Below are 16,521 nucleotides of genomic sequence, written 5' to 3' on the forward strand. Positions count from 1 at the left end.
AGAGGAGGAGGTTTCTTGTTCATCAAATCCACCACCACCACCATCTACTACCAAAAAGATGGTGAAACTTTCCGATCATTCAAAGCCCACCGCGCCATGCTTTCCCGGAATCACAACCACTCAAATCACCGCGCCGGATTTCGAGATCAAACCGGCTTTCATTAGCCTTGTGGAGAGGAAGCAATTTGGAGGAAGTCCTTTGGAGGATCCCAATTTGCATGTGCAAAATTTTTGTGACTATTGCTCCATGATCCGGCAAACGGGTGTCACCCAAGCCCAAATAAGGGAAATACTTTTCCCTTTCTCTTTGAAGGACAAGGCCAAGCTTTGGATCAATAGCCTTGACCGCACCGCCTTGGGAATCACCAATTGGGAGACATTGGCTCTTGCTTTTTATCAAAAGTTTTTTCCACCGGAGAAAACTCAAACTTTGAGGAGCCAAATCACCGGATTCCGTCAACAAGCTCTTGAGAGCTTATATGAGGCTTGGGAGAGGTACAAAGAGCTTCAAAGGCAATGCCCACATCATGGGCTAGATGAATGGTTTCTAGCAATAACATTCTACAATGGATGTTGTGCCGAGTCCCGAAGGATTCTTGATTCCGCCAACAATGGGCGGTTTGATCAAATTGACACCGATCTTGCTCATGCCACGATCGAATCCATGGCAATCCATGATGCCCAATATGTCAATTCCCGAGTTGTGCCATCCAAAGGTAAAGAAGAATCCTCTAACAATTCTGTTTTGCTAGCTCAAATTGCCTTGCTCCAACAACAATTGGCGGAAAGAGATGCTAAAGATTCCATCCAACAACTCAATGTCGTGTCTTCAACAAGCCAAATCATTGTGTGTGACGGTTGTGGAGGTGCGGGTCATTATGCCGCTCATTGCCGAGCCCCTATCGAAGAGGTAAATGCTTTTCAAGCCTTAAGACAAAGTTTATATCCACCGGGTACATTTTCCAACACTTATAACCCGAACACAAAATTCCACCCGAACTTGTCTTATAATAGCAACAATGTGCTTAACCCTCAACCCCCACCACAACAAAATGCCTATGTTCCTCAACAACAAAAGTATATCCCTCCACCGGGTTATCAAAATCAACAAAGGCCCCCACAAAACAATTACCAACAAAATCCACCACAAAATGGCCAACAAAACAATCAAGGAGTTGGTAAGCTCGAGGGAATGATAATCCAAATGCAAAGGGAATTGTTGGCTCAAATTCAAAAGAATGATCAAGCTCATAGCGCCGCGGTCAAGTTGTTGGAACAACAAGTGGCTCAACTAGCCGCTTCTAGCTCTCAAAGAAAGAATGGTCAACTACCTCCCCAAGGTGAGCAACCACATGAAACCGTTAATTCTATTTCCCTGAGAAGTGGTTCAAGCTATGATGGGCCATCCATGACTTTGGATGAAGAGGTGGTTGCCAACAAGGCTAAGCTTGGGGGAAATGACAAAAAGAAGGCTAGTGAAGAGCCTATTGTTAAAGATCGTGTGCCATTTCCTCATCGATTGTTGTTGCTAAAGAGGAAGAGCAAGCTTGATGCAAAAGATGTTGGGTCCTCTATGCCCAAAGAAAATGACAAGGTGATTGTTGAAGAAATCTCTCCTAATGCTAAGGAGAGTGATGCCGTTCCAACAAAGGTGAGTGTTCCCATTGAGAAAGAGATAGTGAAAGATTTGGAGGATGCTCCTCCAAAAGAAGTTGTTCAAGTACCATTTCCCCATCTTCTAGCAAAGCACAAGGAGGAAGGTAAGTTTGCTAAATTTTTGGAGGTTTGTAAGAATTTGCAAGTCACCATCCCGTTTATGGAATTGATTACCCAAGTCCCTTCTTATGCAAAGTTTATGAAGGAAATTCTCTCAAAGAAGCGATCCTTCAATGAGGTCGAGACCATTGCTTTCACCGAAGAGTGTAGTGCACTCTTACAAAACAAGTCTCCCCCGAAACTTAAGGACCCCGGTAGCTATTCTATTCCTTGCACTATAGGCAAATATACCATTGATAAGGCCCTTTGTGACCTAGGTGCTAGTGTAAGTGTCATGCCCTATTCCCTTTGTGAAAAACTTAACATGGGTGCTTTAAAATGCACGAGTACAACATTGCAAATGGCGGACCGTTCTTTAAAGCGACCTCTAGGTGTCTTAGAAGACGTACCCGTCAAAGTTGGCAAGTTTTTCATACCCGTTGACTTCCTCATTCTTGATATGGCCGAGGACTCACAAACCCCAATTATATTGGGTAGGCCATTTTTACGCACCGCGGGTGCGTTAATTGATGTGAAAAATGGGAGGTTGACGTTGGAAGTGGGTGATGACCGGGTTTCCTTTAGCAAAAACAACACCATTAGAAGCCCAATGTTACAAGAGTCTTGTTATTTACTTAGCACTGTGGACTCTTCTTATGCCTCTACCATGCTTGGATCCTCACTAACGGATCCGTTGGAGGACGATATGGGCGTTGTTTGCTTTGTAGGTGACGATGCTAAGGACGCTATTGCTAAGAGTGCCAAAAAGAAGAAGGGGAAATTTTATTTGAAGAATTTCAAATGGTTGAAGAATGCAAAAGGAGCTATGAAATGGAGCTTGGTTGGTGGCAAGCTCAATGACAAAACTTGAATCGAATAGCTTCTTACGTCGTGCGGGACGTTAAACCAGCGCTTCTTGGGAGGCAACCCAAGCTTTTTATTTGTTTTTATTTGTTTTCTGCAATTTATTGTTTTTCGTAGTTTAGAAATAAAAAGTTCGACTTGACGATGTTTCTTTTTGTGATTTTTAGGTGAAAATGAAGGAAAGAGAATCTAGCACGTTTCCCCATGCAAGAACCCCGTTCGGGGACATGGTTTCCGAGAAACGAGAAGGAATTAAAACAAACGCGGGAAAAATCAAAAAATCCAAAGAGGAGGTCAACCCCGATCGGGGTTGGGTGGCCCCGATCGGGGTCGTGGTTCTGTGATTTTCCGGCCTTCTTTTTATACGGGTAAACAAAAAGAGAATCGAATTCTTTCGATCATTTTCACACCCAATGGTATCTTCTCTTCCTTTCTCTTCCATTCTTCTATAATTCTTCACCTTAATCACAAAGAAGCATCTACATCCCCCCGAATCCATGCTAGCTTGGGGGAGATTAGCAAGTCGAGTAAGTCTTTAATTGCTTTGCATATTAGTTTAGATCTTGCATCCCATTAAACATAAACCTCTAGTCCTTCCTGTTTTGTGCTTTGAGCCATTTTTATGGTTTGATTGGGTAATTTAAATTGTTGGCACATTGAGGACAATGTGATGTTTAGCTTGGGGGGAGATATTGCATTTGCATATAACATAGTTTGTATGTAGTGTAGAAATTTGAAAATTTTTGAGAGAAATTTTTGCTTGTAGCCTACTTTCCTCTTTGCTTATCCTAATAATGGCTTATTGCTAATGATTTATTCTTTAATGATGGGATATTAGCTACATGGGGATGTCTTGACATAGTAGGTGGGAGATGAAGAATGAACCGAATAGGCTTGATCTTGACTTGTGGCAAGCTACAAAATGGTAAGGTAGAGCCTCTTTTGACCGACGCATCCATATCCGGTCTCTCTTAGGTGAGTGTAGGTCTCCTTGTAATGTGTGTTACATCAAAACGCACAAGTATGGTTCTCATGTCATCTCTTGGTAAGCATGCATTCACTTGTTATAGCATTTTGGAGCCATTCACATGAATATAATTGCCTTATTGACCCCTTCACAAACAATTTTCCCTAGCTACATTATAACTTGCCTACCTTGTTGAGCTAGTAGCTTTGTTTGGTCTTGTTTGGGTGCTCAATTGGGATTTGTTTCAAAGTTATGGAAATCATGTGAGCTTGGTCTTAATGCTCAAAAAAAAAAAGAGAAATGAGAAAAAAATTGAAAAATTGGAAAATGAAAAAAAAGAAAGAAAGAAAAAAAATGAATGAAATGAAAAAGCATGAAAGTGAAATGAAAGAAAAGAAGTTTGCATTGAAATGAAAAAAAGAGAAGAAGAAGAAGATGTGAGAAATTCTCAAGAATTATTCATACATTATGGAGAGTTTTCTCATGGTTTGAATTTGCACAATTGGGTTGAAATTGGGATTGAGCACCTTTTACAATTTGGTAGTTGCTAGCTTGACTTAGCTCCACATTACCATAATTCATTTGTTCCCCCTTCTTACCCATGTTTATTTGCCTTTTTCCTACCCATTTGGCTTCTTTATCATGCTTGCATTTGATTGTTTTGGCTTACTAGTTTTGATTGATTACCATATTAGATTGCGGGCACATTATTATAAGTCGAGGATAGTTGAGTGATTATTCACAAAAATTGTCCTTTCACATATAAATGAGTTTGAGTGTCCCGTGAGAGTCCATAAGTCAAAAGATCATGCAAGAGCTCAAAGGTTCATTCAAAGTTTTCCATGCTACGCCGTCATGTAAATCTCATCCATGTCTTGCTTTATTCCTTGCCCATGTTGTTTCGGGTTTTTAAATCATTATGCTTAGCTTGCTTGGATATTGCATTTGATGGGATTTGGTTTCTTGCTCGAGGACAAGCAAGGGTTTAGCTTGGGGGAGTTTGATAAGTGCATAATTTACATACTTTTACCCCTCATTTTAGCTCGGTTTCTATTGTTCGTCGTACTTTAATTAGTATATATTTGAGCTAATCTTGTGTTCTAGGTGTATTGTTGTGTTTGTTACGGTTTTGTAGGAATCTAAGCATTTAGAGGCTTTTTCCTACCATTTTATACACCAAGTTCACTAAGCTAAACAAGGCCTAACATTGGACTAGCATGGGAGTGTTTGGATGGGTGTTTGCATGAAGATTTGTTGGGTTGAAGTGAGAATTGCAAATGTTGCCAACAATCAAAGTCAAGGCCCAATGATCAAGTCCAAGTCAAGATGAAAAAGCTTAGGATTCTCACAAACTTAGGATGCTCATTTAGATGCTCAATGAAAGATTTATGAAGCATTAACCGGGTGCATTAAGGAGCATTTATCGCAAACATTGGATTCCTCAAGAAATTAAGTGAGGAATTAAGCGAATTAACCGAGAGACACACGACCCCGATCGGGGCCATGCAACCCCGATCGGGGCCATAGACATATTCAATGTTTACGTTTTGCTTTCCTCTCCTATAAATGGGAGAGGTATTCCGAGGCTTTGGATATCTCTTCTTCACGTCTCATTTTAGTTCTTCATAGCCTTAAGCAATATAATCTCTCAATAGTTTTCATATTAGTTTACAAATTAGTTAATCTTGTAGTTCTTAAACATTTGATTATTATTACATTTCAAGCATTTTGTTCTACTTTGTTTCTTCCACACAAGTTATTTCTATTAAGGTATTTCTACTTCTATTTTGCATTTTACATTGTTATTTAGTTTATTATTAATCTCATTTCATTAGCATAATTTCCTCCACATGTTAAATCAATTAGTTTATATAAATCATACAATTATGTTTAGCATTTCCTATAATCTAGTTTGCAATTTACATTTTAGTATGAGTAGCTAATTCTCTTGGTCTGAGGGCTAGGGGAGCCATGCAATAATCAAATATGTAACATGATAAAATAGATTAATAATAATATTGTTCATATTGCTTCTATCACATGCTTGTGCCTCAATGTTTAATCTTTGTTTAGGGCCCTATTCATTTGATTAAGTTTGTTTATTCATTCTATAAGTCGAGAGGCACGGAATTGAATTAGACTAAGCATGCATAGTAGGACGACCTAGTCATGGACGAGAGTTTCTCTAGGACCCGGTCTATGGTTGATGCTAATATCGTAAGATGGGTATCTTTAAGCCTAAGCAATTGACAATGTTGTTAGTACCAAGTTTATCATGATCATATGTTTATCTTTGCATGTGTGACCCGAACCCCTTAGACTCTCTTTTATTATATAATTTTACATCATTATTATTATCATTCATCAAACAACCAAACCAAACCAAATCGTAATCGACCTTGATAAAAATCTACCCATAGCAATTCACGAAGTAATTCCCGTTTCCTTGTGTTCGACCCCTATTGCTACATTAACTTGTTGTTTAGGGAATTTATCTTTGCATAGGTACGCGATAAGCCTATCAGTGGCCCAACTACATCCGCTGGCCATGAGGACGATAGTTGGCTTTGTGTGGCTTTGTCTCTTTAGGGGGGAGATCCCGACAGTCAACTTATTCCGCCGACTTCACAGTCTTCGGCCGTCAATTTCCGGTAAAGTGGGGTGGTACAGCGTACAGACGGAGCCAGGCTATGTCTCCGTGAACAAGCTTACTTCTTGCAAAGACTGGCAACGACGGTGGGTGTATGTCCAAGTGCCGGAGGATTACCCTTTGCCTCGGTCTTTCCAGAGCCCTGTTCACTTTCGGTGTGAGAGCCGGGAAGAGTACGATAAATGTATCTCCCGGGGTAAGGCTAAGATGGATGCTTCGATGGTCCTTCTTACTGAGGATGAGAAGCGGGCGATGCAGCTGTTTGACGCTGAGAAGGGATGGCTGCCCCCGACTCAGATTATTCTTCAGGATGAGCTGCTTGGCCACGTCGGCCTCATACCGGCCCTCAGCCAGGGTGAGTGGGGTCGGTGTGAGGCCCATCTTAGCTCGTTATGTTCCTGTTTTTAGAGCTATGTTTCATTTCTTTCATGTAATTCTTTGTTTGATTTCTTTTGAGACCGGTTTGGCGTAATCGTCCGAGAGTACCTTAAAGAGGATAGGCCTTGATAAGGACGGGAAGGTCGTTCAGCAGCATCCTACGGCTGAAAAAAGTGATCGTAGACCGGCTCCTAACGACCTTATGGAGAAGCAGCTGAAGTCGTTGGATCTGTCGGCGGCCCAAGTACGGGTTCTCGGAGGCGTGCCGAAGAGGACAAAGAAAGGAGCGCCCAGGCTGGCGACGGCATCGGTGTCCACTCCCTCCTCGACCCCGGTGGTGCAGAAGGATCATGTGGAGATTATCGACATCACTGACAAGGTGGTGACCGTTGCTAAGGGTCCTTCTTCCCCAAAGAAGAGAAAGGAGCCACCACCGCTTCCACCGTTCCGGGAGAAGCCTACCGGCCCTCCAACTAAGAGGGTCCAAACTGGTACGGATCTAACTTGCGGTTCGGATTTAGCCGGTTCGTTGGACATCCCTGATGACCGGCTTTCTGATGTGTCAATGCAAGGTGATATGGATGCTCTGTGTAAATTTTTTGTAGATCCTCCCTCGGCGACCGCCGTTCTTGCTGAACGGCAATCAGGGAAGCAGCCTGAGAAGGCTAGTGACAGAAATGTCATCGTTGACTCCTCGGCTCAGAAGATTTCTGCCTCCGAGCTTGTGGCGGAGGGTGCGAAACTGTATAAGAGGCTGGGGAGGTGGACCCAACATGCCGGCTCCTACATCACGGAGCAGGAGAAAACTATGGCCCAAGCTGCGCCACTGCTCGCAAAGCTTAAACTGGATCTCTCTGCCGCAAAGGGGGAAGCCGCGAAGGCTAAACTGGATCTCTCTTCTGCCACGAAGCGCGTGGAGGAAGTTGAGAAGCTGCTAGGGGCCGAGAGGGCCAAAGTTGAGGAAGCTGATGCCGCCACCGCCAAGATGATGGAAGAGCGGAACAGGTATAGGGATGCTTATGACGCCGTGGTTGCCAAGAGGGATCAGTGGAAAGATCAGTTCGACAACCAGGCGGAGGCGCTCAGGGACGCGCAGGCTGTCGTTGCCCAAAAGGAGAAGGATATTGAAATGCTGCAAGATGATCTCCTCCCTAAAATGTGTGCCCCGGACCGGGGCCGAGGAGGCGACCAGGGAGGCAATTAAGAAACTTCTCCCCGACGGCACCTTCCCGTGGGATAAATTTGACCGCCCACGGATGAGATGGCCGATGCTGCGGAAGCAGCGGATGCGGAGGCGGCGAAGGCGGCTCAGATAGCTGAGGCGAAGGCGGCCTGCGATGCAGAGGTGAAGGAGGGTGACGGGCTAAAGGTACTTGAAAATGTCGAGCCCTCTTCTGAGCCGGCCACCGAAGATGCCGCACTGGCGATGGAGGGAAGCAACAGGCATAGGGAGACGGGCGGTCGTCACGGACTCACCGGCGTCTCGGATAGCTTTAGCTGTTCGGGGCCAATTATTGAGCCTCCTCTCCCGCCATCTTTTGGCGCTTCAAATCCCAAGTCCGTAACCTTTTGTTTTTTTGTTTCGTAGCTTTTGTAAAGCTTTGGTAGGTAGAGTTTAGGCTATCCCCAAGGGGACTACCGTCGTCCCGTACTCTCTTTGCGGTCATTTTCAATAAAGTTTTATCTCTTTGGTCCTTGGCTTGGCTGGGACTTTGATCACGAACCTTTGCTTACCTTTTTGCGTTATTAATTGAGCGCCTCCGTTTTTACCGTCGGCATGACCGGGGTAATTTGGATGCGTATCTCAACTGTGTCTAACGTCTTTAGGGTATTGCTCGATTTGCGTCTCGGCTGCACCGAGTCTATGTTCCTGCTAGCATATCGGTCGTTGTGTCCCCGTCGCTCTCGGCTAGGGCCGAGGTAATCGAGGTTACGGCTCGATAGCGCGTATCGGTCATTGTGTCCCCGTCGCTCTCAGCTAGGGCCGAGGTAATCGGGGTTATGGCTCGATAGCATTCAGAATCGTAGGCATATTGACCGCCAGTTGCGTCTCTCAACCGCACCGAGTATACGTTTCTTCTAGCGATCGGTCGTTGTGTCCCCGTCGCTCTCGGCTTTGGCCGAGGTAATCGGGTTACGGCTCGATAGCGCGTATCGGTCATTGTGTCCCCGTCGCTCTCGGCTAGGGCCGAGGTAATCGGGGTTATGGCTCGATAGCATTCGTAACTGTAGGCATATTGACCGCCAGATTTGCGTCTCAACTGCACTGAGTGTACGTTTCTTCTTTGGGTGACTGACCGGTGGCAACTTTATGGAGGGGACAAGTACTTTGATGGAAAATTTTGGGTGATTCTTCATTTGTTATGATTACGCGTTGGGGTGTCCACAATGGGCTTGGACACCTCCGCCGCTATACAAAGTACTTTCTTAAGTTGTCGGTATTCCAATGGCTCATCAAAGGCACACCCTCCATGTCCGTCAGCCGGTATGTACCCGGCCTCATCTCTTCAACCACTTTGTAGGGACCCTCCCAGTTGGCCGTCAGCTTACCGTGAATGTTTCCTTTGTTGGTGGCAGCTGACTTCCTTAGGACTAGGTCTCCTATTTTTAAGTCCCGTTTGTGGACCCTTCGGTTGTAGGCTCTTCTCATCCGGTTTTGATATACTGCCAAGTTGAGACGTGCTGTATCTCGGCTTTCTTCGACCAGGTCTAGGGAGGCTTTCAGGCCCTCCTCGTTTTCACCTGGGTTAAAGGTAGCCGTTCTGAATGTCGGCACCGTTGCTTCAATTGGTAGGACGCCGAACCGTAGACCAGGTGGAAGGGGTGTACCCCGTTGCTTCTTTCTCCGTGGTCCGAAGGGACCATAGGACGCCGGTAATTCGTCGCCCACCTTCCTTAAGGTCTTCAATCGTTTTCTTCAAACCGTTGAGGATTGTTTTGTTGGGTCGCTTCCGCCCGCCCGTTGCTCGTGGGTGGCAGACGGAGGAGTACGCAAACTTGATGCCAAGCTCTTCTAACCAGTTCATTATCAGGTCGCTCCAAAATTCTCGGCCGTGGTCGAATACCATAACTTGGGGCAACCCGAAGCGAGTTATCACATTTTCCCAAATTACCTTTCTGACAGCCGCTGTGGTCTTCGCTGGTACTGCTACAGCTTCTACCCATTTGGTGAAGTAATCAACGGCGACGATTAAGAACTTCCTTCCTCCGGAGGCTGTGGGGAAGGGTCCTAGCATGTCCATCCCCCACTGTGCGAAAGGAAGGGGACTAAGCACCGGTTGTAGGTCCCTGGAGGGAGCGTGTATTACCGGGGCATGCATCTGACAGTTTGTGCATTTCTTGGTCTTTGTTCTGGAATCTTGAAGCATGGTGGGCTGAAGTAGCCGGCTCGGAGAGCTTTGTGGGCTAGTGTTCTTGCCCCCATGTGGTGTCCACAGATGCCTTCGTGAATCTCGTCGAGATCGATTCTCGTTTACTGGACCGACACACTTCAAGAGTGGTCTTATTACGGATCTTCGTACGGTTCCCCTTCGAACACCAAGTACCTGGTGGCGATCCTTTTTATTTTGGCCGAGGGATTGCGGCCCTCTGGCAATTCACCTGTGAGTTTGTATTTCATGATCGGGGTCATCCACGTTGTCTCGGCCTCTATGTTGCCTACCATGCCGACAGTCTCTGTGATGCTCTTCGCATTCCCGATATCTACCAAAGACGGTTGGTGACATTCTTGACGGTTGAGTGGCAAGTTTGGAGAGAGCGTCGGCCGGTTGTTCTCGGATCCGGGAACGCATTGGATTTGGAAAGATTTCAATTTCGCTATGTCGGATTTTACCCTCTCTAGGTACCTTACCATTCCGTCGTCCCGAGCCTCAAACTCCCCTCTGATTTGGTTAGTAACCAACAGTGAGTCCGTCTTCAACACAATGTGTTCCGCTCCGCGCCCTAGCTAGCTCGACTCCGGTTATCATCCTCGTATTCGGATTCGTTGTTCGAGGCCGAGAAAGTGAATTTCAAGGCGTACTCAAACTCGTCTCCGTTTGGGCTGATGATAAGGATGCCGCTCCCGAGCCGTTCGTCGTGGAGGAGCCGTCGGTGTAAACCTCCCATATGCCTGGGTTTGGCTCTTCTTGATATGTGCATTCGGCCAGGAAATCTGCAAGTGCTTGCCCCTTTATCGAAGGCCTTGGTTTGTACTGAATGCCGAAACCAGAGAGTTCCACCGCCCATTTGATGAGCTCGCCGGATTGTTCGAATCTTTCCAAAGCTTTCTCAAGTGGTCGATCGGTTAGGACCGTCACGGGGTGTGCGTCGAAGTAGGGTTTTAACTTCCTTGTGGCAACGACGACGGCGAAGGCTCGCTTTCTCAATTAGTGGGTAATTTCTCTCGGCGGGCAACAGCGTATGGTTGACAAAGTAGATTGGGTGTTCTTTGTTTGTCCCTCTTCTCGATGATCACGCCGACCGTGGCCGAGGTAATCTGCTATGTATAGGTATAGCGTCTCCCCAAAGATCGGCCGGGACAGAGTTGGGAGAGTCCGAAGATGAGCTTTCGGTTGCTTGAAAGCCGTGCTCGTTCCTCCCCCCGGTGAAGTCTTTATTCCCTTTCAATACCTTGAAGAATGGGGTGCTCTTGTTTACCGACCGAGAGATGAAATGGGCGAGAGCCGCCATTCTCCTGGTCAAGCATCATAACCTCTTTTCGATTCCTTGGTTCCGGCAGGTCTAGGATTGCTTGGATCTTGTCCGGATTTGCATCGATGCCTCCGGCACCGACAAGTACACCGAGGAATTTACCCGCCGGACACCGAAGTTGCATTTCATTGGGTTGAGCTTCATCTTGTATTTCCTTAGTGAACAAAATGTTTCGTGTAAATCGGACAGGTGCTCGCTGTCAGACTTGCTTTTCACAATAGCATCGTCGACGTAAGCTTCAATGTTTCGTCCTTTCTGATTTTGGAATACCTTGTCCACCAGTCTTGTATACGTGGCGCCGGCGTTTTTCAAACCAAACGGCATCATTTTGTACATGTATGTGCCGTTAGCGGTGATGAATGCGCATTTAGGCATGTCTTCCTCAACCATGAATACCTGGTGATACCCCGAGAAGGCGTCTAGCAGGCTCAGCATGGTGTATCCTGCCGTGGCGTCGATCAAGCTATCGATTCGAGGCAAAGGGTAACAATCTTTCGGGCATGCTTTGTTAAGTTGGGTAAAGTCTACACACATTCTCCATGCCCCCGATGATTTCTTTACCATCACAACATTGGCTAACCACTCAGGGTAGGTGCAAGGCATAATAAAGCCCGCTGTAAGTAGTTTATCTACCTCGGCTTTGATGGCCTCATCTTTCTCGACTGAGGAGTTTCTCATCCGTTGCTTGACAGGGCGAGCGTTGGGGAGTACGTTTAGCTTATGAATAATTACCTCCCGGCTCACGCCTGGCATCTCGGCCGCTGAGTAGGCGAAGACGTCTTTATTTTTTCTTAGCAGGTGCAGGAGTTCGGCTCTGAATTTTGGTTCCAGGTTGACACCGACGGTTACGGTGCGGCCTGGGTCAATCTCCACCTCCTCAGTCTCTGCTCCTTCGACCATGCTGATGGTTCGGTCGTTGTCGGCCCTGGGAGTGTGTTGTATCTGGAAGGATTTTAATTTTGAGGCGACGGCTCTCACCCTCTCTAGATACCTTGTCGTCCTACGGTCCCGAGCCTTGTGCTCTCCTTTGATCTGATCGGTCAATAAGAGCGAATCTGTTTTCACCACGACATGCTCCGCCCCGGCGGTTCTGGCTAGCCTGACTCCGGTTATTACTGCCTCGTATTTGGATTCGTTGTTTGAGGTCAAGGAGGTAAGCTCCAAGGCGTGCTCGAACACGTCTCCGTTTGGGCTAAAAATAACGATGCTAGCTTTCGAGCTATCCGTCTTGGAGGGGCCGTTGGTGTGTATCTCCCATACGCCGGGATCCTTCTCGTTCTTCGAGACGAGCTTATGTGCTTCCCCCCGGTCCGAGATGTACATCAATGTCAAGGCCCGGATGGAAATTACGGCGTCGGTTTCACTCAAAGTGACCCGGCCTATGAGCACGTTGTGGGCAGATGTGCCGTCGATAACTATAAACTCAGACATAACATTCCTGGCTGCAGTTCCCTCGCCGAACCTCACGGCTAGTCGGACCGACCCTGTGGGTACCAGGCCGACCCCGTAAAAGTCTGTATAGCGGGTTGGTGCGGGGCTCAAATCTTCGACTCTCGCACCGAGGCCGAGAAAGCATTCTCTGTACATAATGTTTGTGTAGGCGCCTGTGTCAATCAGGCACCTCTTCACCAAATGGTTGGCTATGTCCAGGTGGACTGTAAGTGCGTCGCTGTGAGGAGCGATGACTCCCTCGTAGTCCTCCTGCCCGATGGTCATATCGGGGATGTTGGGAGCGGGGGTGGCTGTATTGGGCACAAAGTTGATGGCCTGATATGGTTCATTCAGGTGCCGTTTGTGCCCATGAGCGGACCCATCGTTCCCGTTGCCTCCGATAACCACGTGGATTACTCCTACCCGTTCAAAGATGGGCTTGCTCTTCGACCCGCCGGCATCTGGTTTTTGGCCCCCGGCAACGTATTTGCCGAGGCTCCCCTTACGGATCAGTTCTTCAATGGCATTCTTCAGATGTCGGCAGTCGTTGGTTAAGTGTCCGGTGTGGCCGTGGTACTCACAGTACTGGCTCGTGTCACCGTCACTCCTCGGCCTAGGGGGTCTTTCCCACTTCTGGCCCTCGTTCTTGCTCAGCGCGAAGACCTCGGCGGCCGACACGACTAGGGGGGTGTGATCATCGTACCGTTTTTTGTAGTACGTTCCCGAGCTCCCCCCGGCATCCGCCGAGTTCTGTTTCCTGGCAGTTTTGTCCGACCGTGACCTATTATTCTCACGGCGTCTTTCATCGGACCGTGACCCGTTGTTGTCACGGCGTCTCTCATCTGGGTTGTCCTCCCGGTGACTCTTCCTTTCTGAGTGTTCTGTCTCGCTGGGGCCTACCCATGTCTTGTGATAGTCTTCTACCTTGATGGCCTGGTCGGCCATCTTTCTGGCGGCGTCCAAGTTCAGTCCTCCGCACTTGATGAGCTCATTTTTTAAGTCTCCCCTTGGGAGGCCCTTCATCAACGCGAAGGCCGCCAATTCGGGATTAATTTCTCGAATCTGCTGGACCTTTCCGTCGAACCTCTTCACATAACTTCGTAGAGACTCGCCCCCCTCCTGTTTGATAGTTAGGAGGTCCGATGTCTCCACGGCCCTTCTCTTGTTGAAGAAGTCTTGGGCTAGAAAGGCGTCTCTTAGGTCGGCGTAATAGTATACCGAGCCGTCGGGGAGCCCCTTGTACCAACTTTGAGCCATCCCATGCAAAGTTGTCGGGAAGACTCGGCACTGACCATCGGGTGTTCCCATACCGACATGTAAGACTCGAAAGCCTCGGCGTGGTCGGTGGATCACCTTGTCTCCCTTGTATGATAGAGGTGGCAACTTGAGCTTAGTTGGCACCTGGACGTCTTGGACGTAGGCGTTGAGGGGTCTGTCGACCGCGTATCGAACGACGCGCGGCGATCGGCTCCTCGCATTCCTAATCCGGCTCCTCTCCTCGTAGCGGGAATGACCTCTTCTCCGACTCGGACTTCTTCTCCAACTCGCCGAGTCGGACTCCTCCGGTTCCTCCGGGGTAAGCCTCGTTCGTGTTGCGGGACGCTGTCCTCCCATGAGTGCGGGAAGGACTTAGGTCTTCCACGCCCACTTTGGGCTCCCGACGACTTGGCCGGGTCGCTTCTCCCGAGCTCCGTTCAAATTTCTCGGAGCTACGTTTGGGCCCCGGTCTCGGGCGTTTTCCGCCGCTCTTGTCGGGCGTGACGGTGTGAGCGGGCGTGTTACTAATTAGGTCCAGGACCATTTTCGGTTTCGCTATGTCAACCACATGTCCCATGATGGTGACTGGTTGGTTCGGGTAGCGACGGCGTGTCCGGCGTTATTGGCATGCCGAACTCCGGTTGGATTACCCCCGCGGTGGAGGGCTGCACGACTCCAGAATTGTTGAAGGTGTCATCCTGGTGGAATGGGGTTTCGTCGGTCACGACCGCGTCTTGTTGTTTTGACATCTTCTTAGCTTTTTGGGTGGGTTTTTGTTGTTTTTTTTTTTTTGTTTGGGAATGAATGTGACTAGCTTCTAGTGTCTCTCCCCACAGACGGCGCCAATTGTTCCGGGTGTAATTCCAGAGCAAGTATAGTTACCACCCTTGGCTTGTTGAATGATGTCTTGAGTTGAATTCTCCTTTGGTTTTAATCGTTCCTCGCGGCCTCTCCTGCAACAATGAACGAACTGAGGGCTTGGCTTTGTGCCAAGCGTACTCACTCCGACGCTCAAGTCAGTAAACTTAAGAGATAAGTTGTTACTTGGCTGAATGTGTATTGTAGAGAGATAAGGAAGATATTACCAGATGAATAGTGTATTTAGGTTTTGCTGTGTATTCGTTGGCTCCTTTCCTCAATGAAGGTTGAGGAGTATTTATAGGCTTTCACCTTTTGTCACGTAGTGGCCAAGTGGCCAAGTGGCTAGCAGGTGGAAAGACTGATCTACCCCTCGGCCGAGGGGCCTATGGCTGGCCGGCGGATCCTGTTGACTCGCCGCCGAGGGGTCTTGGATATGAGTACGCGGATATGTGTCCCTACCGGGCAGGTTACCATGCCGAGACCCAGGCTGACGGGCCGATGGGCTGCATCGGCTAGATTGTCCAAGTCGTTGACTTGCTGTGGATATCTTTGACCTTGCTCAATCATGTTGACTTGGTCAGCGGTGCAGAATATGCCCCATCAGCACCCAAATCTACTATTTCAATATGCTATTTACCAAATACTCAAAACAACATATTGACTGGTCAAGCATGCTAAAAGGTCTCAATATGCTAAAAACTTCACAATCTACCATTTACCAAACACCCCCAATATCACAGCTTAAATATAACATGCAACCTCATTATGTGACATAAATAACAATATCAAACATATACTAACATATATAAGTCATGTGAGTACAAAGAGAAAGGAGAGTGACATTCATTATGAAAGTTAAACAAGGACGACACCCGCCAACCATATCGATACTAAGGGACTTGCATCTCACCCCTAGTGGTCAATAGGATCAACAAGCATTAAGGCAAGCAAGACTAAAGCATATTACGTCAAATGCCAAATCCTTGGGATAACCTTTTCCAATGCAAAAAGATAACATTCCGAGTCTAAAATTGGCAAGAGGCTCAAAGGTGACTCACATGACATACTCACAAACCAAGATAAATTTCTCATGGTAAATGACACATGCAAAGCGGACATAACTAACAAGACAAGACTTAATCCTCTTAGTAGGGCTACGATTATAGTACGTTCCTAGTCTAAGCCTAGAGCCATACTCTTGAGATAACATTTCTCATTTTGACATGTGATAACATTTCGTATCCAAGACTCGAAACATAGCCATACGACACGATCAAAGGTCGAGTAACCCGCAATCCAGAAACATGGCCCACACAACATGTCCAAAGGTCGAAAACACTTGGAAGCATGTCTTAGACAACATAACCAAAGGTCTAATTCCTCCGTAAACATGGCCCACACGACATGAACCAAACGCCCGGAAGGGGCGGAAAGCAAGCCAAGTAGCGAATTAAAGTACAATGACACAATCTCGCATAAATACAACATTTGACGGCTGGGTCGACCTACGCTTTGCATTCGCCTCTCAACAACGTTGTCACACTCACACAAGCACAAAGTAGGTGAACAGTACAAATAGATGTTCGATTCACTGGTATGCTTAATATGTCTGAGGCACAATGTACAATTACTCGACTCAGTGATATCTGAACATGAACGAGGCTCT

The 16,521-nt window shown here is 47.2% G+C and overlaps 1 non-coding gene across 1 annotated transcript; it reads right to left on the bottom strand.

Annotated features, from left to right (window-relative positions):
- Window positions 1–427: 427 nt before the first annotated feature.
- On the bottom strand, window positions 428–534 carry LOC141644741 (small nucleolar RNA R71). Its single transcript, XR_012544350.1, has one exon. It is a non-coding gene; the product is annotated as a small nucleolar RNA R71 (small nucleolar RNA).
- Between the last annotated feature and the right edge of the window lie 15,987 nt (window positions 535–16,521).

Source organism: Silene latifolia, chromosome 2 (assembly GCF_048544455.1).
Source record: "Silene latifolia isolate original U9 population chromosome 2, ASM4854445v1, whole genome shotgun sequence".
Taxonomy (NCBI): Eukaryota; Viridiplantae; Streptophyta; class Magnoliopsida; order Caryophyllales; family Caryophyllaceae; genus Silene; species Silene latifolia.